Source organism: Petaurus breviceps, unplaced genomic scaffold, assembly GCF_028583685.1.
Source record: "Petaurus breviceps papuanus isolate PSGF00001 unplaced genomic scaffold, PetGlider_PUasm1.0 38, whole genome shotgun sequence".
Lineage (NCBI taxonomy): Eukaryota > Metazoa > Chordata > Mammalia > Diprotodontia > Petauridae > Petaurus > Petaurus breviceps.
Genome location: NW_027186304.1, coordinates 4,087,266 through 4,112,330, shown reverse-complemented (window position 1 = coordinate 4,112,330; position 25,065 = coordinate 4,087,266). Strand labels below are relative to the sequence as shown.

The window sequence follows — 25,065 nt, the reverse complement described above, 5'->3', positions numbered from 1 at the left end:
TGAGTAAAAGGGTATGTCTCCACTAGTCACATAGAATTAGTGGGATACATTTTATTTCATCCATTGACAGCTAAAGCTAAAATACTGGTCATATTATTATGTCCTTGAATATGGTATTCCCCAAAAGCCTGGTGGACAAAAGAATTCTGACAAATACCTATAAATTTCGAGCAACTCAAGATCTCTACCCATATAATCTTCCAGCCCCTTCATCACTTATCCTCAACATCTTTGACACTAATAGTTCTCCCATACAGTAAATGAATCTGCTTAATACATCAGTAACTTCCTGCTGAGTGAAATCCTCAATTATCTTCCTGAACTGTGTTTGGCCTCCATGATCCTCCTGCTTTCTTCTCAGTATGGGACAAACTTCTGTCCTTGTCCAAGTGTTATCATTTAACACTGAATCAATCAGCACCCATGCACTCTCCTGGCAGTTTTTGCTGGGACAACTAGGCGCAGTCTGTATCAGGGCAGCAAGCACGTTCTTCTGATTACTTTTTCTCTTCTTTTTTCTGAGCAAAACCCAGAAAACCAACCTTCTCTTCTACCACCTAAGACACTCCAGCTTGCTCTTCTAAAGGAAAGGTCAAAAATTATAACACAGTCAATTTCTCATCATAATCAGCTAACTTCACTGATTTTTTTTCTTATGGGAACATATCTCTGCTCTTACACATAATAGGGTAACCTGTTACTAAAACCTAACTTTTTCTACACACTGATTCCAGTTTTCTCCCTAATTTTTCTGTTATTTCTTAAACACATGTTTCTAAATCTCTAGGTTCTCCATTCTGTAACCTCAATTCCCAGTAGTCACAGAGCCCTGTACTTTTATTTCACAACCTTGCTATGGAGGAATAAGGTAAATCCTCCCATCCTGGGATGTCCATTTCTTCTTCTAAATCCCTTCTGCCTCCAAATGGGTTTGATATTTTGTGATCCCATTCACATTGCCAAATGAAATGCCAACACAATATTCACAGCACTAGTAGTGACTGGAAATATGTCAGCATAGTGCTCAATAACACAATATAATAGAATCTCCATATGGAAGACAGAATCAGGCAGAGCCAAGATGGTGGGGTAAATGCAGGAACTTCCTTGAGCACCCACCCACTCCATTGACCTTGAATACTCATAAAATGACTGAAATCAAGATTTATAGATACAGAAACCACAAAGTGACAGAGAGAAAAAAAATCTCACACTGAAGGCAGCCTGACAGGCAGATGAAAAAGCCTATCACAGCAGACTAGGAGCACAGCATAGTCCCACATGGGCCATGCCAGCACAAACTAGTGAAACAGACTAACTGAGGCAGGAAAATAAATGACTAGCAGTTGTGGTGCAGACTTTTCAACCCATAAACATGAAAGAGACAGTAAAAGGTCAGTGGGGAATCTCTGTAGGAACTGGGTAAGAGAAGAATGCAGTGCAGCCCCTGAACTTGGGGTGACAGAGGTGGTGGAGTCTGCAGCTGCTGCCTAAGCAGATGATTCCTGGGCTCCAGGCCGACAGATTGTGGGGTGACCAATCAGATGTGAAAAGGATAATTGCACGACTCTTGTTGCAGGATTCTCTTCCTTTCCCTTGCTTGGATCTGAGTCACTGTCTTCGGTGGTGGTCATGGAGGGAGGAATGCTAGCATGTCAGAGCTTTTTGAGGTTGTGGAGAGGCAGTCCTCCTCAGTTCTGTGGCAGGTGCTTAGAAGAAGTTCTGACAAAATTTGTTCAAGACCCCAGAAATTTGGCACAAAGCAGTCTCCACACTGGAAGCACATTTGTAGTGTGGCAAAGGACTCAAAAGGCAAATAATTGACAGGCAAGATGACCAAACAGAGGAAGCAGAAAAAAAAAACTATATAGTCATTCTTGGTACAAAGATGATCAAACATAGAAACAAAAGAAGACAATACAGTCAAAACTCCTGCATCAAAAGCCTCCAGAGAAATATGAACTGTTCACAGATGATGGACGAGATCAAGAAAGATTTTTGAAAATCAACTAAGAGAATTAGAGGAAAAACTGGAAAGGGAAATGAGAATTATGAAAAAAAATTATGAAACAAGTCAACAACCTGTTAAGGAGATAAAAAAAGAAATACTGAAGAAAATAACACATTAAAAATAGACTAATTCAAATGGCAGAAGAGGTCCAAGAAGCCAATGATGAGAATAATAACTTAAAGAGTATAATTTGGCAATGGAAAAGGAACTTCCCAACCTCCATGAAGAAAAGAATTCCTTCAGAAGTATATGGGAGAAAATGGAAGCTAATGACTATGAGGAATAAAGATGGTATAAAACAGATTCAAACAAATAAAAAAAATAGAGGGCAATGTGAAATATCTAATTGTTACACCTACTGACATGGAAAATAGATCTAGGAGAGATAATTTAAAATTAATGGACTACCTGGAAGCCATGAGGGAAAAAAAAAAAACTAAACATGATATTTCAAGAAATTTTTAAGGAAAACTGCCTTGATCTCCCAGAACCAGAGGCCAAAATAGAAAATGAATTTACCAATCACCTCTTGAAAAAGATACCAAAAAGAAAACTCCTAGGAATATTGTAGCCAAATTCCAGATTTCCCAAGTCCAAGGACATTATTACAAGCAGTTAGGGAGAAGCTATTTGAGTAATGTGAAAACAATCAGGATAACACAAGATCTAGCAGCTACTCCAGGAAGGAATGAAAGGGCTGGGAATATGATATTCCAGTCATCAAAGGATTTGGATTAAAATGAAGAATCACCTCCCTAGCTAAACTGAGTATAATATTTGAGGGAAAAATATGGATATTCAATGAAATATAGGACTTTCAAGTATTCTTGATGAAAAGACCAGAGATGAAACAAAAACTTGACTTTCAAATACAAATATCAAGAGAAACACTAAAATGTTAACAGGATAGAGAAATCATAAGGAATTTATTAAAGTTGAATTTTTTACATCCATACATGGAAAGATGACATTTGTGACACATGAGACTTTTCTCAGCATGATGGTAGTTGAAGGGAGTATACATGTATATAATTATGTGTGTAAATATATATACATATATATGTATGTATGTGTGAATGTATGCATGTATAGGTGGATGCATGTGTCCATACAGAGACATATGTGTGTATACATGCATAAACAGACAGAATAGGATGAGTGCACAGGATGAGTTGAATGTGAAGGGATGATATCTAAAAATGATATTAAGAATAGAGAAAGGATTATGTTGGGAGAAGTTGAGGGGGGGGATAGAATGGGGTAGAAAATCTCACATAAAGAAGGCAGGAGAAGGCTATATCAATGGAGGGGAAGAGCAGGAAGGTGAAAAGGAATGAGTCAACCTTACTGTTATTAGATTTGGCTTAAGGAGGGAATAACATACTCATTCAATTGGGTACCATATCCTATAAGAGTGTAGGGGGGAGGGGGATAAGATGGATAGGGGATGATAGAAGGAAGGACAGATTAGGGTAGAGGGTAGTCAGAAGCAAACTCTTTTGAAAATGTACAGGGTCAAAGGAGAAAATAGAATAAATGGGGGATGAGATAGGATGGAGGGAAATATTGCTTGTCTTTCACAATATAAATACTATAGTAAAGTTTTTGCATAACTACACATATATAACCTATATTTAATTGCTTTTCTTCCCATTGAAGGTGGAAAGGAGGGGAAATTTGGAGAATCTGGAACTCAAAGTTTTAAAAACAAATGTTAAAAAACATTTTTCCGTGCAACCAGGAAATAAGATATGCAGGAAATGGAGTATTGAAATCCATCTTGCCTGGGATGGGAATGGGGGAAATAAGAGAAGGCAGGTTGGGGGAAGGTGTTTTCAGTACATTTCCCTTCTTGGGGTGGGGGGTATGGGAGATATTATGAGAAATTTTGTAACTTAAATTGTTGTGAAAATGAATGTTGAAAACTAAAAATAAATTTAAAGGAAAAAAATAGAAGACAGAAGCAAAATATTTATTCAAACACCAGAAATCCAAATCCCAATACTAGAATACTGAATCCATGAGAGTAGCAAAGAAGTCAATACACCATAACAACACAAAGAACAAAAGTATCCTTTAACCTTCTCAAGCCTAGCTGTCTGCCTGGGTGAATCCTCTCTCTCCCACCATCTGGAATTTTTGGCTCCCAGCTTCCTGTGGTTCTGCTCTACCATTCAGCAAACTCCTTCCACTACAGACTCCATTTGATTGCATTCAGCCTATTAGGGGACAAGGAAGGTCTTCAAATTCCCTTAGACTTATTAAAGGGAAGGGAAGATCTTTAAATTCCCATTACCATTACAATCCCATAGTCATCTAGAGGAAAAATCATTGTGAAGAGAAAATATGCCTTCATCATTCTTGCCACCAAGGTGATCAACTGCCACAAAAAAAAATAGGTACAGGAGCTCTGGCCATGGCAGAATCTCCTTTATAGATCCACATTCTTGCTTCTAGGTCAACTCTAACAGCCATGTTGAGGGACACAAATTCAGTAGAAAGGAAATCAGACATCTCAACAGGCCACAAAAATGTGAAATGGAGCCAGAAATGAAGATTAGGTGAAGAAGAAAGGCATCCTGAAGAAAAGATGGCAGGCAGCATTCATAGGAAAAGTGACCTTGCCCACAATATCTGTGTTATAAAAATCCCAATACTTTCAACTCAAGTGCCTTGGGAATAACAATGCTTCTACCTAACTGCCCTCATATTTCCTTGGAAGCAACCTTTATGGAGATATAGTCTGCCAATTGTTTCTACAAGTATTAGAGTCAAAAGTAAAACCTATAGGCCCTGCAGTCAGGTGAACCTGTGTTCAAATCTGGCCTCAGACACTCAATACAAAAACTAGCCGTGTTACCTTGGGCAAGTTACTCAACCCCAACTGCCCTCCAAAAAGAGAATAAAAAGCAAAATTGGGGTGGCTAGGTGGCACAGTGAGTAGAGTTGGGCTGGCCTCAGAGTCAGGAGGACCTGAGTTCAGTTCCGGCCTCAGACACTTAACACCCACACAAAAAAACTAGCCATGTAAACTTGGGCAAGTTACTTAACCCTAACTGCCCTCCAAAAAAGGCAAAAAAAAGTAAAACCTATAAAAAATTTTCTTTTCTTGCCATCAAAACAATCGGCATTGTCAAAAGGTTCATGATGAGTCACTGATAGGATTTTATCACTAAAAACTACAGTGAAAAAATAACCTATAGCTGCTTTTGAGTTCTGTTTAAGGATCATGGGATTTTCTTCCTTCTGAAAAAAAAAACAGCTGAAACTTTAATATGAATTGTCTCTCCCATTAAAATGGGAGTTCTTTGACAGCAGGGACTATGACACCTTATAACTGTATTCTCAGGGCTTAGCACAGTGCAAGTAATTAATGAATAGTTTATTCATACATTCATGCATTTATGGGTATGCACACAATCCTCTTTTGGCAATTGTATTTATATAAAATTTATATATATATATATATATATATATATATATATATATATATATTATATGTGTGTGTATACATACATGTAATACTTAAAAGGTAAATACATAAAATACTTAAAATGATGTAAAATCTTATTGATTTTGCAGTGCACTCCCATATGACAGAACTCAACCCATTTATGCTTTCAATATTATACAACTCTATTTCTGCATCCTAAATAAGTTCATTCTAATGACTTCAGAAAAATACTGGAGTTCTTCACTGTAAGGACTACAGTGAAGCACACTGTCTACCTGTTAACTCCCATTATTTTTAAATTTTTTCACCAGCCCCTATTTTATCAGGATCAAAAAATTCCTGGATATTTACTTTTATTCTTCAGAGTTCCTTCACAGGCTTTATGTGGCATGTTGAGAGGTGACTAAAGTAGGTGCCCTCTATATAAGTTGTGTGAGGATAAAATTTTAGAATGTACAAATCCATCACTCTCATTTATTGTCACCTCTGAGGACCTTAGTTTCATCATCTGTTATGTAACATATCTGAACTAATATGCCTTACAGATTATATCCTGTGATCCAAATTTTTGTTTCCCATTCAAGCAAGATAAATTTAGGACTAATAAATTTAGAGACATTACAAGACCTCAAAGTTTTCAGACAAAATTTCTTTTTCTGATGGCCTTGCATTTTTCTGGTATTTTCTCTATAGCAAAGCCACCAATTCCTTAATACCTTCAGGCTATTAAAGTGTCTACATGAATCAGCAGGCATACAGTGTTATATAAGACAGCCTAAAACAAGTTAACTGCCCAAGGGTAGGAAGGACATATTTGTATATTAAACTACTAATCATTTCACAGAATTGCCATTTTTAAATGGGCACATCTGCTTATAAAATGACAGTAAGGACTTGCTGTTAAAGGGAAAATGTCAACTGGATATTTATCTGGCATATTTGCAACTAGGACAAAAAGAATTGGGGAGAGGGTGATATATATAAGTAACATAATTCTGTACCATATAATATATAACATATTATACACATGAATGCATAAATACATGTATGCAAATATATATAAATGTCTGTGTGTATATATATATAGATATACTATCATAGAGATTATTTATTTGTATTTTTAATCTTCTTGATGTATATATACATATACACATATTGATCTTAATGACAACACTTATATTGTGGCACTATTACTATAAACATATTAAGAAGAAAGAAAAGGAACATATTGAAATATTTCCCATTCACTTCAAAGAAAAATAAATATTATTTCAATACATGAATTAACCAACATTAAAATATTAAGATTAACAAAGAAACTTGAGAAATTTTGGTAATATAACATATTTAACCTTTAGGTAGAGGTGACTAAAGTAGTCACATTGACATATATCATCATCATCACCAACACCAACAACAGCAACTACTACTATTACTAATGCTACTGCTAGTACTTTGTTGAAGAGTTTTTTTCAATCATATCCAACACTTCTAAACCTCATTTTGCGTTTTCTTGGTAAAGGTACTAGAACAGTATGCCCTTTCTTTCTATAGTTGAGGAAACTGAGGCAAAGAATGTTGAGTGACTTGAGTCATTTGCTCATGATCATACATGATCTTGTAAGTGTCAGAGGTCTGATTTGAACTCATGAAAATGAGTATTTCTGTATCCAGGGCTGGTGCTCTATCCGTTGTACTGCCTAGTTGTCCAACTACTACCACCACATATAAATATAAATATTAATATATATTTTTTTCTTTACACTTTGTAAGGTATTTTCCATTATCTTCATAAACATCTTGGGTAAAAGATACCATTATTGTGGAAAAAATCATTATCAAACAAAGTAATTGAGATAATATTTATATTTAACTTCCTGTGCACAAATTGTTCCTCTCAATAAAATCCTCGTGAAAATTCTCTTGGGCAAGAAGAGGTAAAATGGCTGACAGTGATTCAGCATTTTTTCCTAGCTCACATAACACACACTTCACCTACATCATCCCCGAAAATGTACCAAAACAAATTCTGATCCTGAAAGACAAGACAGCTCTTCTGGGGGTGGAGTCAAGATGGCGGAGTAGAAGCAGGACCTCTAAGTGGCTCTAACTTCCACCTTCCACAATCAATGCAAAAAGGGGAGTTTAAACAAACTTGGAGCTACAGAAACCACAAAATGACACAGAGAAGCTAAACTCCCACTGAGGAAAACCCACCAGGGCAGCAGGAATCAGCCAGAATAGCACTCTGGGAGCTGAGCCCAGACCCTCATGAGTCAGAGGTTTTAGCCCGGGGGGGCATGACCAGCCACCGGTCAGAGGGATATCAGATAACCAACAGATATGGCGATCCAGAATTTTCAACACATAGATGCGATGGACAAAGTGAATGGTCAGACCAGTCTCGACTTTGGAACCCAGTAAATGGGAGTGCATTGGCTTTTGCCCCTGGGGAAAGAAGCCTCTGAGATGCCCAACACAGACAGCCAGCAAGACGTGCAGCTTCATCCCCTGGCCTGCAAGAGTGTAGGGGGACAAAACTACCAGTCTGAGGGGTAATTGCTCTTGCTTTAACCTGCTCAGATCTGGATTGCAATTTAGGGTAGAGGTCCTGTGGTGTGTACCCAGGTTTCCAGAGCATATCAAGGGGTCAGAGAGGGCACCCAACTAATACCTCCAGCAGCTGATTAAACCCCAGCATTTCAGACAAAAGTTCCCCTGTCTGGTGGCAGAGTTCTACTATGGCAAAAAGTTCAGGGGTCAAGTGATGGAGGGGCGACATGAGCAGGCAAAGGAAACAAAGCAAACAGAAGATTCCAACATTAGACTCCTATTTGGGGGACAAAAAGGGGCAAAGCATGGAACAGGAGGAAAACAGTGAACTCAGAACTCCTGCACCAAAAGCTTCAAAGGGAAATATGAACTGGTTACAGGCCACAGAGGACCTTAAGAAGCAGATAAGAGAAGTGGAGGAAAAAATGGGAAGAGAATTGAGAACGATGCAAGAAAATTACGAAATGAGAGTCAACAGCCTGACTGAGTAAAATTACACCTTAAAAAATAGACTAACTCAAATGGCAAAAGAGGCTCACAAAGTCAATGAGGAGAAGAATGCCTTAAAAAGCTAAATTTGCCAGATGGAAAAAGAAACTCAAAAGCTCCACGAGGAGAATACTTGCTTCAGAATTAGATTGGAGCAAAAGGAAGCTAATGACTTTATGAGAAATCAAGATGCTGTTAAACTGATACAAACAAATGAAAGAATAGAAGGCAATGTGAAATATCTCATGGGAAAAAAAAACCCACTGACCTGGAAAATAGATACAGGAGAGATCATTTAAAAATTATTAGTCTATATGAAAGCCATGATCAAATTAAGAACCTAGAAATCATCCTTCAGGAATTTCTCAAGGAAAACTGCCCTGATATTTTAGAACCAGAGGGTAAAATAGAGCTTGAAAGAATCCACTGATCACCTCCTGAAAAAGATGCCAAAAACAAAACTTCTAGAAATATTATAAGCAGGTTCCAAAGTTCCCAGATGAAGGAGAGAATATTACAAGCAGGCAAGAAGAAACAATTTGAATATTTTGGAAATACAATCAGGATAACCCAGGATCTGGCAGCTTCTACACTGAGGGATCTAAGGGCTTGGAATACAATATTCTGGAGGTCAAAGGAGCTGGGATTAAAACCAAGAATTACCTACTTAGCAAAACTGAGTATCATGTTTAAGGGGAAAATATGGTCATTCAGTGGAATAGAGGACTTTCAAGCATTTTTGATGAAAAACCCAGAGTTGAATAGAAAATTTGACATTTAGATACAAGAAGCATGAGAAGATTAACAGGGAAAACAAATCATAAGGAACTTGTCAAAGTTGAACTATTAACATTCCCACAAGGAAAAAAGAATAATTTTTACTAATGAAACTTTTGTCATTATGAAAATAGTTGAAGGAAATAGAAATATATATATATGAGGGGATATGGGGATATGAATACATATGTGAATGTGTGTATATATGTTTATAGGAATACATAGATAGATGGCACAGAACCAATTTAACAAGAAGGGATGATAATTAAAAGGTGAAATTAAAACATGAGAGAGGAATATGAGAGGAGATCGGGAGAGACCGAATGGGGTAAACTATATCATATAGAAGAGGCAAGGGGAAATGGTAACAATGGAGGGGAAGAATAGAAAGGCAAAAGAGAATGGGTCATCCTCATTTTCATTGAATTTGGCTTGGGGAGGAAATGAAATACACACTAAATAGGTTATCTCACCTAACAGAAGAGTAGGGGGGAAGGGGATGAGAGGGAGGATGATGGAAGGAAGGGCAGGCTGAGGGGGGGGAGGGAAGTTGGAAGCATCCATTTTGGAAAAGGGACCAGACCAAAGTGGAAAATAGAACAAGTGGGAGTTGGCATAGGAGTGAGGGAAATATAGTGAGTCTTTTACAATATATCTACTATGTTATTGTTTTGCATTAGCTACACATGTACAACCTATACTGAACTGCTTATCCTTCCATTAAGGGTGGATGATAAGGGAGGAAGGGAATGAATCTGGTATTCACGGTTTTCAAATTATATATATATATACACACATATATATGCATGTATGTATATTCTATTCTTAATGCTATTTCACATGTAATTGGGAAATAAGACATACAAGCACTGGGGCATAGAGATCCACCATGCCCTACTGCTAAAGTCAAAAGGCATATGGGAAAAGATATGAGAGGAAGCAAATTGGAGGAGGGTATATCCTGTGGGACTGCTATTTTGAGGCGGTGGATAGGGGAAAAACAGGGAGAAAATTTGTAACCCAAAATCTGGCATAAATGAATGATTTAAATCAGAAGTTAATAAAGCATTTGAAAAATGAAAATAAATAAATAAATAAATGAATGAAAGAAAAGACAAAATCAGTCCTTTTTCTAGCCCCTGGCAACTTATGATCCAAGAAAGTTCTGTGCACACTGATATGGTGGCTGGCCAGAATCACAGGATAGCTTTCTTAGAATCGTGGAATACCATATTAGTAAGCGTAATGGCAGTTCAAAGAATTGTAGGAAGAGTACTAAGACTGGATATACAATTCTTTGTGAATGTGGTGACAAAGAACTTGAAACTAGAGGTTGCTGTCAGATGTGGAATGGTTGAATAAGTTATGATTTATGAATGTGAGAGAATACTATTTTACTGTAAGAAATTATGAAAATGATGGTTCCTGAAAAAAAAACCCATAAATCTTTCTGAATTGATGTAAATTGGAGGGAATCCTATCAGAGGAAGAATCTGTTAACTGCAGCAACATTATAAAGATTTATTTTGAAGGATTTATTAATTCTTAGCCACTACAATTCCAAAGAATTCAACATGCAACATGCTAACCACCTTCAGTTAGAAGACTTATGGAACCAGAATGAATGTTGAAGCAATTTTTTTTCCTTTTTCTGTTTTATAATTTTTTATGTAGGAATATGCATAAGGTGTTAGAGATCTAAGACTCTTGATTTTAAGAATAGCCTTTCATCTATCTTTGATGCTGTATGGATTCTTTCATATATTATATTAAGATAATTTTAAAATTCAACATTTAATAATTCTATGGTTCTGAAAATCTTAAAATAAAATGAAAAAGTAAGTACAAGTTTAAAATCAACTTATTTTTAAAAGCAAAAAGAGAAATATTTTTTACATCATGCACTCAGATAAGTGAATTTTGTATTTGAAAAGATCAAAAGTCATCCTTTGTTATTTGTTCAAATGTTAGGTTTTAACAAAATATTTTCAATATCTGTTCACAATGAATAGTTATTTATTTTTCAATATTGTTATTTTAAATAAAATAAATTAACAAGAATAAGCATTTAATTATATAATAAACAACAAAAAGATTTATTTTAAATTGTAAACTTCCATTACATACTGTTTTAAGAATACTTTAAGTTGACATTAGTTTTAAAAATGCCCCGCTTTATTATGACTTCTTTTGAACTGCATTTTATTTTTCTCCTTTGTATTCTCCTCATTACCTTTTTGAGCCTCTTTTGCCATTTAAGTTAGTTTATTTTTAAGGTGTTATTTTCTTCAGTCAGGTTGTTGGCTCTCATTTCATAATTTTCTTACATCATTCTCATTTCTCTTCCTAATTTTTTTTCTCCATTTCTCTTATTTGGTTTTTAAAATCTTTTTTCATCTCCTCTATGGCCTGTAACCACCTTGTATTTTTCTTGGAAGCTTTTGGTGCAGGAGTTATGACTTCACTGTCTTCCTCCTATCCCATGCTTTGATCCTTTTTGTCCTCAAAATGGGAGTCTAATGTTTCATTCTTCTGTTAACTTTGCTTCCCTCAATAACTCATGTTGCCACTCAGTCAATTGACCTTTGGGCTCTTTTCCACACTGGGACTCTGCTACCAGAAAGGGTAGCTTCATTGCAAAAGATGGGTTTTTCTCAGCTGCCAAAGGTGGGGTACCCTCTATGAAGCCTCCACACATTCTGGCAAGCTGGTCACACACCCCAGGACCTCCACCCTTGACTGAAATCCAGATCCAATCAGGCTAAAGAAAAAGCCATTACCCCTCAGACTGGTTGCTTGTTCTGCCTAGAGTTGGCAGGCCAGGAGCTGATGCTGCCACATGGTGGTGGCTGCATGGCTGAAGTGCTTCAGTGGCTTCTCCCTCCAGGGGATAAAGGTCAACACACTCCCAAACTATCAGATCCCAAAGTCCACACTTCACTGACCTCTCACTGTGTCCTTAGCATCTATGGGTTGATAATTCTGGAAATTTCCACAGCTGCTGGAGATCTGAAGTCCCTCCAGCTGGCAGTTGGTCAGGCCTGCCCTGGGGCTAAAACCTCTGTCTTGTGTAGGGCTGGTGTCAGCTCCCAGAGCGCTGTGCTGGCTGCTCCCTGCTGGCCTTCTAGGCTGTCCTCAGCAGGAGCTTAGTTTCTCTGTGTAATTTTGTGGATTCTGCAGCTCCAACATTTCTTCAGAGTCACCTTTTACATGAAGTAGAGTTGGTAGAAGCTGGAGACCAGAGGATGTCCTGTTTTGACTCCAACATCTAGACTCTGCCCCGCTATCTAGGATCTTTCAATGTGCAATTCTTTGCCACAAAAAGAGATAGTTAATATACAAAACCCATTCCTATGAAAAGCCAAAGTCTTATAAAAGGAAATGTTGAAAACTAAAAACTAATTAATTTAAACAAAGAAAAAAGCTATTTAAATGTTCTAAATATATAGATCCTTTTTCCTTTTTTACTTAATCACTTTAGGATAGATGTATTCTTGTAGAGTCATTTGCTAGGTGAAATGTTATGCACAGTTGTAATGCCAAGCAAAGGCAACTTCCCAACATTCAAAATACCAGCATAGGTGCTCTCCATTTTATTCAGTGAAAAATTAAGAACAGAGAAAATCAAAATATAGCACCATTCAAAGTACAGCATTTGCCAAGTGTAATTCAATCAAGTAGTACCCCACCCCTGGACATTATAATTCATTTAGTCAACCACAAAGCCCCTCTTCTCAAATGGAGATTAGTTTCCAATCATAAGCAAAGTACATTCATTTGTACAATTACAGAGCACAAAAAGTCTAAAGTTCCCCACCCTTGGATTACAACTGAATAGGCCATCTACCCCAGAGTTACAACAAGCTTAAGCTCAGCATTTAATACCCAAAGAGAGGTCTTTTCTTCATCTTGACCCAAGGCAACTTCTCAGAAATATTTGTTCCTGGGGAGACGAATCTTAGCAAGGCCACACAAAATTGCCAGTGTCTTCATTAATTCATTCTCTGTCTGCAGAGCAGTCTCAGGAGCTCTGAACCAACAGCAAGGTTCCAAAGCCTCTGCAACAACAGCACTGTCTTTCACACGTGGACAAATCTAGCAAAACAACATCAAAACAGACAAAGTACTAGCATAACAGCCATGTCTCCTCAGTATTTGGCAGCTGTGGGTGGCAGGTCTCAAAAGTCCTGGGCAATTCAAACTGGCCCTCAGAAATCCTCTCAGTCTCTCTCTGCCTCCAACATGCTGCTTCCAAAAAGTTCTTCTGCCTCTCTCTTTTCTTGTGTCTCTCTAAATTTTTGTCACCAGCTTATCCCAGTTCAGCCCTCTCTTTTCACGTCAACAAGTCCATCGCACAAGTGGGATTCACAAGCTCTGGGTTTTAACACAATCAAACCAAAAACCAAGCCAATACAGGGAGAATTTTAAATTAAGTTACTATTACCCAGTTTTATAACCTTTTGAGCATAACTCCAAAGTATTCTCTAGAATGGTTGCACCATTTCACAACTTCAACAATGGTCCATGTGTCCCTATTTTTCCATATCCCCTTCAGTATTTTTCATTTTCCTTTTCTATCTTTTTAGCCAATTTGATAGTTGTGAGGTACCTCAAAGTTGATAAGGAGTTCCCTTCTTAATAATGATATAGAAAAGGTTTTGCATCACTACTGAAAGCTTTGATTTCTTCTGAATTGTCCTATTCATATTCATTGATCTTTGTTAAGCTTGAGAATTACTATGTTTTTTTTTATAAATTGAGCTCAGTTCTTAATATATTTAAGAAATGAGCCCTTTATCTGAAACTTACTCTAAAATATCTTTTCTAGTTTCCTGATTTCCTTCTAATTTTTTCCATAATGGTTTTGTTTGTTCAAGAATATTTTAATATAATGTGGTTGAAATTTTACTTACCAGGATGCTCATAATTCCTTGTTTTGCCATAAATTCTTCTCTTATTCATATATCTGAAAGGTACATTTTCCCATGATCCTCTAATTTGCTTATGATATCATACTTTTTGACTAAATCATGTATCCATTTTGACTTTGTCATAGGATACAGTATGAGAAGTTGATTTATGCTGAGTTCCTGTAAAATATCTTTGTAATTTTCAACAAAATTTTGTCAAATTAGTGACTTCTTTTCCTGAAAGCTTTGATCTTTGAATTTATCAATTTAATATTGGGTATTATATACCTAATATATTCCACTGGTTTCCAATCTATTTCTTTACTAGTGCTAGACAGATGATTAATAATTTTAATATAATTTGAAATTCAGTAGCATTAGTTATTCTTCCTTTATTTTTAATTGATTTTCTTAATACTTGTACCTTTTTAATATTCCAGGAGAACTTTGATATTATTTTTTCTATACCTATAAAACATTTCTTTAGTAGTTTCATTGGTATGGCACTTAATATATAAATTCAACTTCTACAAGATCAATTATTATTTTCAATTGCTTAGATCTAAGAAGAGAGAGACAGAGAGACAGAGACAGAGACTAGAAATCATCCTTCAAGAAATTCTAAAAAAAAATTGCCCTGATATTCTAGAACCAGAAGTCAAAACAGAAATTGAAAGAATTCAGCAGTCACCTCTTGAGAAAGATCCCAAAAATAAAACTCCTAAGAATATCATAGCCAGATTCCAGAGCTACCAGGTCAAGAAGAAAATATTACAAGCTGTAAGGAAGGATTTGAGGAGTGTAAAAACACAATCAGGATAACACAAGACCTGGAAGTAAATATATATATGCAATTGCATTTAACTTGCTCAAGCTTACATGGCCAGTTGTGTGTGTGTGTGTGTGTGTGTGTGTGTGTGTGTGTGTGTGTGTTAAGTATCTGAGGCCAGAACCGATCCCTGGTCCTCCCAACTCCGGGGCCAGCACAGTTACTCAGTGTACCACATAGCTGTCCCTGGAATTTTATATATTAAGGGCTTGAAGGGATTGGAATATGATGATCTGGAGGTCAAAGGAGCTACGATTAAAACCAAAAATCTCCTACCCAGCAAAACTGAGTATAATGCTTCGTGGGAAAATAAGGTCATTCAATGAAATAGATGACTTAATGTGGTCAGAGCAGTTGGTGGGCTAGTGATTGGTGAGAATAATGAGACAGGTGTTTATTCAATCATCTAATTCTTACATGACCATTTCATACAGAGCCAATGGTACAAGGAGACACAGAGTTTACATGCGCCCCAGTAGAATGGAGACAAAGTACAAGGACTCTACTTGGATCTTGTTTATATTTACCCTTGGTTAAGTTTAACTATTTATTTGGGCAATATCACAGGACCACGAACAGAGGCAGAAACAAAAAAGATTATACGTCCTCCTGCTTATCGGCCCTGAAAGCTTTCAGATGATTGTATAGGGAAGAGGAACATTCTGTTTGAGGGGCTGGAAAATCCCCGAAAATTCTCCACAAGGACTTTCAAGTATTCTTTTTTTTTATTTTTTAAATTTACTTTTTAGTTTTCAACATTCATTTCTACAATATTGTGAGTTATAAATTTTCTCCCCATTTTTACTCTACCCACCACCCCACAACAAAAATCTTGCTGAATATCCCCTCCCCCAATTTTCTCTCACCCATATCTTCCCCCATGCCCTTCAGACCTTGCAGTAGGGTATGGTAAATCTTGTTGTCCCAGTGCCTATATATATATATTATTTGACAGTTACATCTAAAATAATAATCATTATTATTATTATTTTAATATTTGATTTTAAAACTTTGAATTCCACACTTTTTCCCTACCTCCCTCATCACTCACCCTTACTGGGAAGATAAGCAAGTCAATATAGGTTGTACAAGTGTACCTATGCAAAACATTTCCATAGTGGATATATTATAAAAGACTGACTATATTTCCCTCCATCCTATCCCACTCCCCACTTGTTCTTTTCTCTACTATGATCCTGTCCCTTTTGAAAAGTGTTTCCTTCCAACTTCTCTTCCCCCAGCCTGTCCTCCCTTCCAACATAACCCCTCTTATCCCCTTCCCTCCTACCATCCTGCAGGTGATATAAGCTATTTAGTGCATATGCCATTCCTTCCCTAAGCCAAATTCTATGAGAATAAGGTTGGTTCATTCCTTTTTGCCTTCATCTTTTTCCCCTCCATTATAACAGCTTCCCCTTGCCTCTTTTACATGAGATAATTTACCCCATTGTTTTTCTCCCCATCTCCTCTCATTATATTCCTCTCTCACCTCTTAATTTCACCTTTTAAGAATCATCCTTTCCTATCCAATTGGTCGCGTGCACTCAGTCTATGTCTATCTGTATACATATATACACACACTCACATATGTATTCATATGCCCTCATGTATGTATACATATGTATGTATGTATATACATATACACATTTATTTTCCCTTCAACTATTCTTATACTGAGAAATGTTTCATAAGTTACAATTATCATTTTTCCAAGTAGGAATGTAAATATTTCAACTTTGATGAGTTCCTTATGATTTCTTTTCCTTGTTTAACTTCTTGTGCTTACTTCTTGTATCTGAATGTCAAATTTTCTATTCATCTCTGTTTTTTTTTTTTCAACAAGAATCCTTGGAAGTCCTCTATTTCATTGAATGACTATATTTTCCCCTGAAACATGATACTCAGTTTTTCTGGGTAAGTGATTCTTGGTTTTAATCCCAGATGCTTTGCCCTCCAGAATATCATATCCCAATCCCTTTGATCTCTCAGTGCAGAAGCTGCCAGATGGGGGGGCGGGGGGAAATGGGAGTCAAGGTAGCAGAGTAAGAGCAAGACCTCTGAGCAGCTCTGGCTTCCACCTTCCCCAATCAATATAAAAAGGGGATTCTGAACAAATTTTAGAGGTGCAGAACCCAAGAAATGACACAGAGAAGGTAACCTCCTGGTGAGGACAGTCCAGCAGGCTTGCAGAAATCAGCCAGTGCAACATTCTAGGAGCTGAGCCCAGGGCCACGTGAGCTGGAGGTCTGAGACCCAGGGCTGACCAGCCACCGGCCAGAGGGATTACAGATCAGTAGAACCAGGGGCCGTTTCCAGAATTACCAACACATAGATGTAAAGGACGAAGTGAGAGGTCAGTGCAGTCTAGACTTTAGGACCCAATAAGTGGGAGTGCATTGGCTTTTGCCCCTAGGGTAGGAAGCCACTGAGACACCCAGCAGAGCCAGCCAGCACCACATGGTAGCTTGAGTTCCGGGACTGCAGAGTGTAGGGAGACCAAGAAACCATTCTGAGGGGTAATCACTCTTGCTTTAATCTGCTTGGATCTGGATTGCAGTCTAGGGTAGAGGTTCTGGGGTGTGTATCCAGCTTGCCAGAGCATGTGGAGGCCTCAGAGAGGGCACCAATCTAATACCTCCGGCAGTTGAGAAAACCCAAGCATTTGGGAGGAAAACTCCCCTGTCTGGTGGCAGAGTCCTTCTGTGTCAAAAAGCCCAGAGGTCAAGTGATTGAGGGGTGACATGACCAGGCAGAGGAAGAAAAACAAACAGAAGCTTCAAACATTAGACTCCTATTTGGGGGACAAAAGGGAGCAAAGCAAGTAACAGGAGGAAAACAGTAAAGTCAGAACTCCTGCAAAAAATCTTCAAAGGAAAATACAAGCTGGTTACAGGCCATAGAGGACCTTAAGAAGCAGATAAGAGAAATGGAAGAAAAATTGGGAAGAGAAATCAGAATGATGCAAGAAAATTATGAAATGACAGTGAACAGCCTGACTGAGGAAAATCACAGCATAAAAAATAGAGTAACTCAATTGGCAAAAGAGGCTCAAAAAGGCAAAAATCAAATTTGCCAAATGGAAAACGAATCTCAGAAATTCAATGAGGAGAATCATTGCTTCAGTATTACATTGGAGAAAATGGAAGCTAATGACTTTATGAGAATTCAAGATGCTGTTAAACTGATACAAACAAATGAAAGAATAGAAGGCAATGTGAAATATATCATGATAAAAACCACTAACCTGGAAAATATATCCAAGAGAAATAATTTAAAAATTATTGAAATACATGAAAGTCAGGATCAAAGTAAGAACCTAGAAATCATCCACCAGGAAGTCCTCACAGAAAATTGCCTTGATGTTTTAGAACCAGAGGGCCAAATAGAGGTTGAAAGAATCCGCCACTCGCCTCCTGAAAAAGATCCCAAAAAGAAAACTTCCAGGAATATTATAGCCAAGTTCCAGAGTTCCCAGATGAAGGAGAGAATATTACAAGCAGCCAGGAAGAAACAATTTGAATATTGTGGAAATACAATCAGGATAACCCAGGATCTGGCAGCTTCTACACTGAGGGATCAAAGTGCTTGGAATATGATATTCCCAAGGTCAAAGGAGCTGGGGTTAAAAACAAGAATCACCTACCAGGAAAATTGAGTATCATGTTTCAGGGGAAAATGTGGTCATTCAGTGGATTAGTGGACTTTCAAGCATTCTTGATGAAAAAAACAGAGGTGAATAGAAAATTTCACATTCAGACACAAGAAGCAAAAGAAGCATGAGAAGGTAAACAGGGAAAAGAAATCATAAGGATCTTATCAAAGTTGATGTATTAACATTCCTACATGGATAAAGAGTAATTGTAACTGTTGAAGCATTTCTCGATATGAAAAGGGAATAGAAATATGTATATAGGTAGATAGATAGATAGATAGATAGATAGATAGATAGATAGATAGATAGGTAGATAGATATAGACATATATGTCTATATATGAGGGTATATGTGTGTATGAATACATATGTGAATGTGTGTATATATGTTTACAGGAATACATAGATAGAGGACCAATTTAACAGAAAGGGATGATACTGAAAAGGTAAAATTAAGAGTGGAGAGAGGTATCTAATTAGAGGAGATCAAGAGAGACAGAATGGGGTAAACTATCTCATAGAGAAGCAGCAAGGGAAAATGGTTTCAATGGAGGGAAAGAATAGGAAGGCAAAAAGGAATGGATAAACCTTATTCTCATTGAATTTGGCATGGGGAGGGAATGAAATACATGCTAAATGGGGTATCTCACCCTACAGGAAAGTAGGGAGGAAGGGGATGAAAGGGGGGATGATGGAAGAGATTGCAGGCTGGAGGGGAAGGGAAGTTGGAAGCACCCACTTTTGAAAAGGGATGGGATCAAAGGAGAGAATAGAACAAGTGGGAAGTGGGATAGGAGGGAGGGAAACATAGTCAGTCTTTTACAATAAATCTACTGTGTTATTGTTTTGCATTAGCTACACATGTACAACATATACTGAACTCCTTATCTTCCCAGTAAGTGTGGGTGACAAGGGAGAAAGGGAATGAATCTGGAATTCAAAGTTTTAAAATCAAATGTTTAAATATATCTAGATAGATAGAGATACATAGATATATATATATAGATAGATAGATATGTATATATATATATACATGTGTGTGTATGTACTGTCATTATTAACACTATTTTACATGTATTTGGGAAATAAGATATACAGGCACTGGGGAATAGAGATGCACTATGCCATACTGGAAAAGTCAAAAGGGGTGTGGGAGAAGATATGGGAGAGAGCAGATTGGAGGAGGGGATATCCTGTGGGACTGTTATTTTGGGGCGATGGGTAGGGGGAAAATGGAGAGAAAATTTGTAACTCAACATCTGGTGGAAATGAATGATGTAAATCAGAAGTTAATAATGCATTTGAATAATGGAAAATAAAAAGAAGCTGCCAGATCCTGTGTTACCCTGATTGTTTTTCCAGAGTATTTAAATTGTTTCTTCCTGTCTGTTTGTAATATTTTCTCCCTGATCTAGGAACTCTAGAATCTGGCTATAATTATCCAAGGAGTTTTCTTTTGGGGATCTTTTTCAGGATGTGATCTGTGGATTCTATCAACCTCTATTTATCCCTTTGGTTCTAAAAGATCAGGAAAATTTTCCTTGAGAGTTTCTTGAAGGCTAATTTATAAGTTCTTTTTTTGATCGTGGCTTTCAGGTAGTTCAATAAGTTTTAAACTGTCTCTCCTGGATCTATTTTCCAAGTCAGTGGTTTTTCCAGTGAGATATTTAACATTGTCTTTTATTTTTTTTCATTTGTTTGGATCTGTTTAATAGTCTCATGATTTCTCACAAATAACTACTTTCCATTTTCTCCAATCTAATTTTGAAGGAATGATTCTCTTCAGTGAACTTTTGAGAGTCTTTTTTTTTCATCTGGCAAATTCGGCTTTTTAAGGGCATTCCTGTCCTCATTGGCTTTTTAATCTCTTTTGCCATTTGTGTTAGTCTATTTTTTAGGGTTTATTTTCTTCAGCCAGGTTGTTGACTCTCATTTCATAATTTTCTTGCATCATTCTCATTTTTCTTCCCTTTTTTTCTCTACTTTTCTTATTCGGCTTTCAAAATCCTTCTTAACATCCTCTATGGCTTGTAATCAGCTTATTTTTTTCTCTTTTCTTTGGAGCTTCTGGTGCAGGCATTCTGACTTTGTTTTCTTCTCCCTGTTTCATGCCTTCATCCTGCTTTTTTTTTTCCCCAAAAAATGTAATCCAAATTTTGACCACTGCGTCTGCATTTTTGCTCTCGCTTGCTCAAGTTGCCACTTAATTACTTGACTTTTGAACATTTTGCCACTGTAGAACCCTGCTACCTGGCAGCGGGGGGGGGAGGTTTTAGGAGGGCACCCTTTCTACAGCCCGGGCCACACACCCCAGGACCACTACCCAAGACTGTGATCCAGATCCAAGCAAGCTAAAGCAAGAGCAATTACCCTCTAAAAGGTAGCTTTGTCCACCTACAATCTGCAGCCCAGGAGCTCCTAAGGCAATCACATGGAGGCAGCTATCCATCTGCTGCACCTCTGCCTGCTTCTCACCATCCAGACCACACTCTTACATCACCCCCTGTTCCAACAGAGTCCCATATTGACCTTTCACTTTGTCTTTCATGTTTATGGTTGAGAAGTCTGAAAACCACAACAGCTGCTGGTAATTCACTCTCCTGAAGTCTGCTCTTGGTACCTCTGGTCTGAGCCACCCTGGGATCAGAACAATGTGTTCATGTAGGACTGTGCTTGGCTCCCAGCTTAGTGTGACAGACACTTCCTGACTGACTGCTGGGCTTCCTTCAGTGGGAGATGTGTTTCTCTGTGTCACTTTGTTGGTTCTGTGGCTCTGAAGTTTGTTCCAAGTAAGTTTTTCACATGTGTTGGAAGTGACTGGAGCAGTATCTCACAATAAGTTTGTGTTTCTACTCTGCCACATTAGCTCTGCTGCCTCTCCAATCATCCTTAACTCAATCATTCTTAAGGGATACTATGTACAAAGTACAAAGTTCTTCCACCCCTAGGTCATAGTAAATCACGATCTTCTCAGTCAGCACTAAGTCTCCAAGAAGAGGTCTTTTCATCTTGGCTTGAGGCTGGCTCCCAAATTCCATGGTTCCTCTTTCATAGGTCCAGCTCTTGCCTGACTCTACCCAAGTATCACTGTAGCAGCAAGCACCCCAGTGTCCCCAGGGTGTCTGCTAACACAGGTTCTTGGATCTGCTTTGATAAAGGAAAGCAACTCAAAAGAGGTTAACAAGCTTATTTTAATCAGTCAAACATATATCGTTTATCTCATTCAGGGGAAAAAGGTCAGCACCCCGAACTTCAGAATACAGGCAGAATTATCAAGACAGAAACAGACCAAGTAGACAGCTTCCCAAACTGTCCAACCATTACATCCATACCAAATCAACATCTGGGTTTCAACATCCGGGTTTTTCAAAGTGGAGGGGGGCTCTCAACAACGGCTTCCCAGAATCCAGATCAAATCACAGAACACTTCTCAAAGTGAGTCCCAAAACAGAGCTACACATCAGGGCTTATATAGCCTTCTCCTGGCTCAGAGAATGTAACAACCTTATTGACTCACTGGCCAATCAAGAAGTGTCTACTGAAAAACAAGCCTCCCACCCCAGGCTCCAGGTGCACTTTAGCCTAGGGGCAGGGAAGATCTTTAAAATTTACATTCCCATTACCATCACCTGGATTCACAGGCAGGCAGGTCTCAACTCCTCATCCAGCTGCCTTTCCATATTGAAGTTCACAGTATCCAGTCCTCCTCAAATCCTTTGCAGTTCCTGTTTCTTGGAAGAAAAAGTTTAACAGAGCCAAAACAACACTCACACACATTTCTGGTACCATCATCAGTTCACTATCTGACAGTCAAATCAACACAGAAACACAAACCAAGTCTGACAATTCAGCACAGATTGGCAGTATAATCCCATGACCTCTGAAAAACTCCTTCAGAACTTCTGTAAACAGACAAGAAAATTATATTTCAGGACTTCCAGTAATGTCCCATGTCTTCTATATAAAATATTACAAACAGAAATCAACGCTGACAGAACAAACAGTGTGATGTCCACCACAAGTGTTCCCTTCTCACTTCTGCTCTTTCTGAGCTCATGCTTCTGCTTTTATATGGTCATTAGCTTCTCCCAGTTTCACCCACCTCTTAAGTCATTCCTGTTCCTGTATTTGGCAAATCCCTCCCACTGTTGCTTTCACAAGTTCTGTTTCTTAACAAAGACTTGATATAATCATGTGAAAGGCTCAACTTAACAAGGTGCTAAGTACCTTTTGCTTGCTATTACATATACCTGAGGGATTCTGGGAACATGAAAAATTACTTTTAAAAGTAACTCCAACAATCAAGTCAGACATAAATTAAATGATGAAAATTTCCTTCTTTATGGTGTTAGTACAGTAATACTATTATATTTTGTTCCCTAATTAAAAAAAACATAATCTTCAGGAAACACAATTTTTCAAATAACTCCCATAAGTTTCTATGAGAATTTCTCAAGAATATGATAGTAACATCATTGTGCATTGTTTAACCTCAGAATTTGTAAACCCTGATACAGTACCTTTTGTTTTGCCCAGTGTTCTACCAATTACTATGGAATGTACCAAAGAAGAATATAATAAGTTAATTTTGCTGGAACTTGCCACCATCTTTAAATGGGAAGGGCCTCTCTAGATTTTGTTAATTTTTTCTGAAAAAAAAAAATATTCCTAACCAAAATACTTCCAGATTAAATTAAAAACAGTGTTCTAGTAGAGGCTTAGAAGTTCCTTCCATTTAAATCCAGGAGCTTTTCCTCAGGCTTTCAAAATTTCAATAATTATCCATAAGTGAAAAAAAAAGTGATACCAAGAATTAAAAATTGGTGTTTACAAACATTTTCCCTTGCTTTCATGTATGTTCCTCATTGTGCTTATGAAATATATTGGAAAACAGACAAATGGTTTACACTTGATGACATTCTAAACTTTCCACAACAAATTCCCTCCAAATAACCTATGGTCTTCATTAGAATTTTGTGTATTTACAGGGTAATCATAGGAAGTGTAGAATCAACAAGGAGCAACTTGCTTGGAAAGTGTTGCCTCATCTGATTTCTCTATGTATTTAAAATAATCTTAATCTCAGCCAGATCAATTATTGTATTTTGGTCATCAAATATTCCTAGATTGAAAGTGGAATATGAAGCCAAAGTGGAGTGACTTCATATATTGCAAGAACAACAGAAATCTTCAGATATCACCAATCAAATATATGCTTCTGAAGATAGGAAAATCCCTAATGCTGTAGTCAGATTGACAAAATCTTTAAAAATATTGGAACAGACCTTCTAACTGCTTTTTAATCTGACAATGAAGAGAATGGCGTACAAAATATGCAGAAAGAGTATCATTATGACTTGAAGAAATGAAAAACTTAACAAAATAATAGTCACAATCTCCTCTATCAATATTGAGTTCTCATCTAAAATCTTCTTTCATCTGGATTTGAGGCTGGCTTCCAATCATCCTGAAGCTAGTCATCCTTAAGGCACAGTGGAAAGTACAAAATCTATCCACCCCTAGATCACAGTAAGTTGCAATATCATCAGTCGCTACTGAGTACCCAAGTAAAGGTCATTTCATCTTAATTTGAGGCTGACATCCAAACTCCATGTCTCTTCTTGCACTATCCCAGGTGTTCCCTGTATTCACCAAACTACTACCTGGATTCAGAGGTAGGCAGCTCTCTTCTACTGTTCCATATTGTAGCCAACAGGGACTGCTCCACCCCAAGCTCTCCAAAGTTTCTGTTTCTAGGAAAACAAAGTTTTACTGAGAAACAACAATATTTATACACATTAAGCTTAACAGTGTTACAACATTATTCACACACATTGTCAGCACTATCATCTCAATTCACTTTCTGTCTGAGAAATCAACACAATTCTATAGATTGTATGCTTGTCTGACAAGTTACCATAGGCAACAAAGTACTTCCAACTGACAAAGTAACATAATTCAACAGTGCTTCTGTCTGACACAGTAATACCAACACGGAACAAGAGACAGAATAATAGACAAGAGTGTTAACATCACCAATATGCTCTCTCTCTCTCTCTCTCTCTCTCTCAATTCTTCTTGCTTCCAGCTCATGCTTGAGCTTTTATGTCCTGGGTTACTTGGTTACTTCCTTCTCCACCCTTCCTCTTTAAGCAAGTTTCTCCCTCCATGGGCTCCATGTGATGATGTTAGACCTATTAACGGCAGGGAAGGTCTCAAAACTCACTTAGGTCTACATGTCTACCGTTTTCAACAAAAGCTTGATATGATCAAAGGTGAGGCTCAAAAGCACTTGAATAACTGCAACAAGGAGCTAAGTATTACTTTGCTTGCCATTACAGGCTCATCAAACAGACAAAGGACAATTGATAAATAAAAGGTGTGTTTTTGA

The 25,065-nt window shown here is 37.6% G+C and overlaps 1 pseudogene; it reads left to right on the top strand.

Annotated features, from left to right (window-relative positions):
• Positions 1–7,765: 7,765 nt before the first annotated feature.
• LOC138169870 (SCY1-like protein 2) lies at positions 7,766–24,043 on the top strand (annotated as a pseudogene).
• Positions 24,044–25,065: the final 1,022 nt, after the last annotated feature.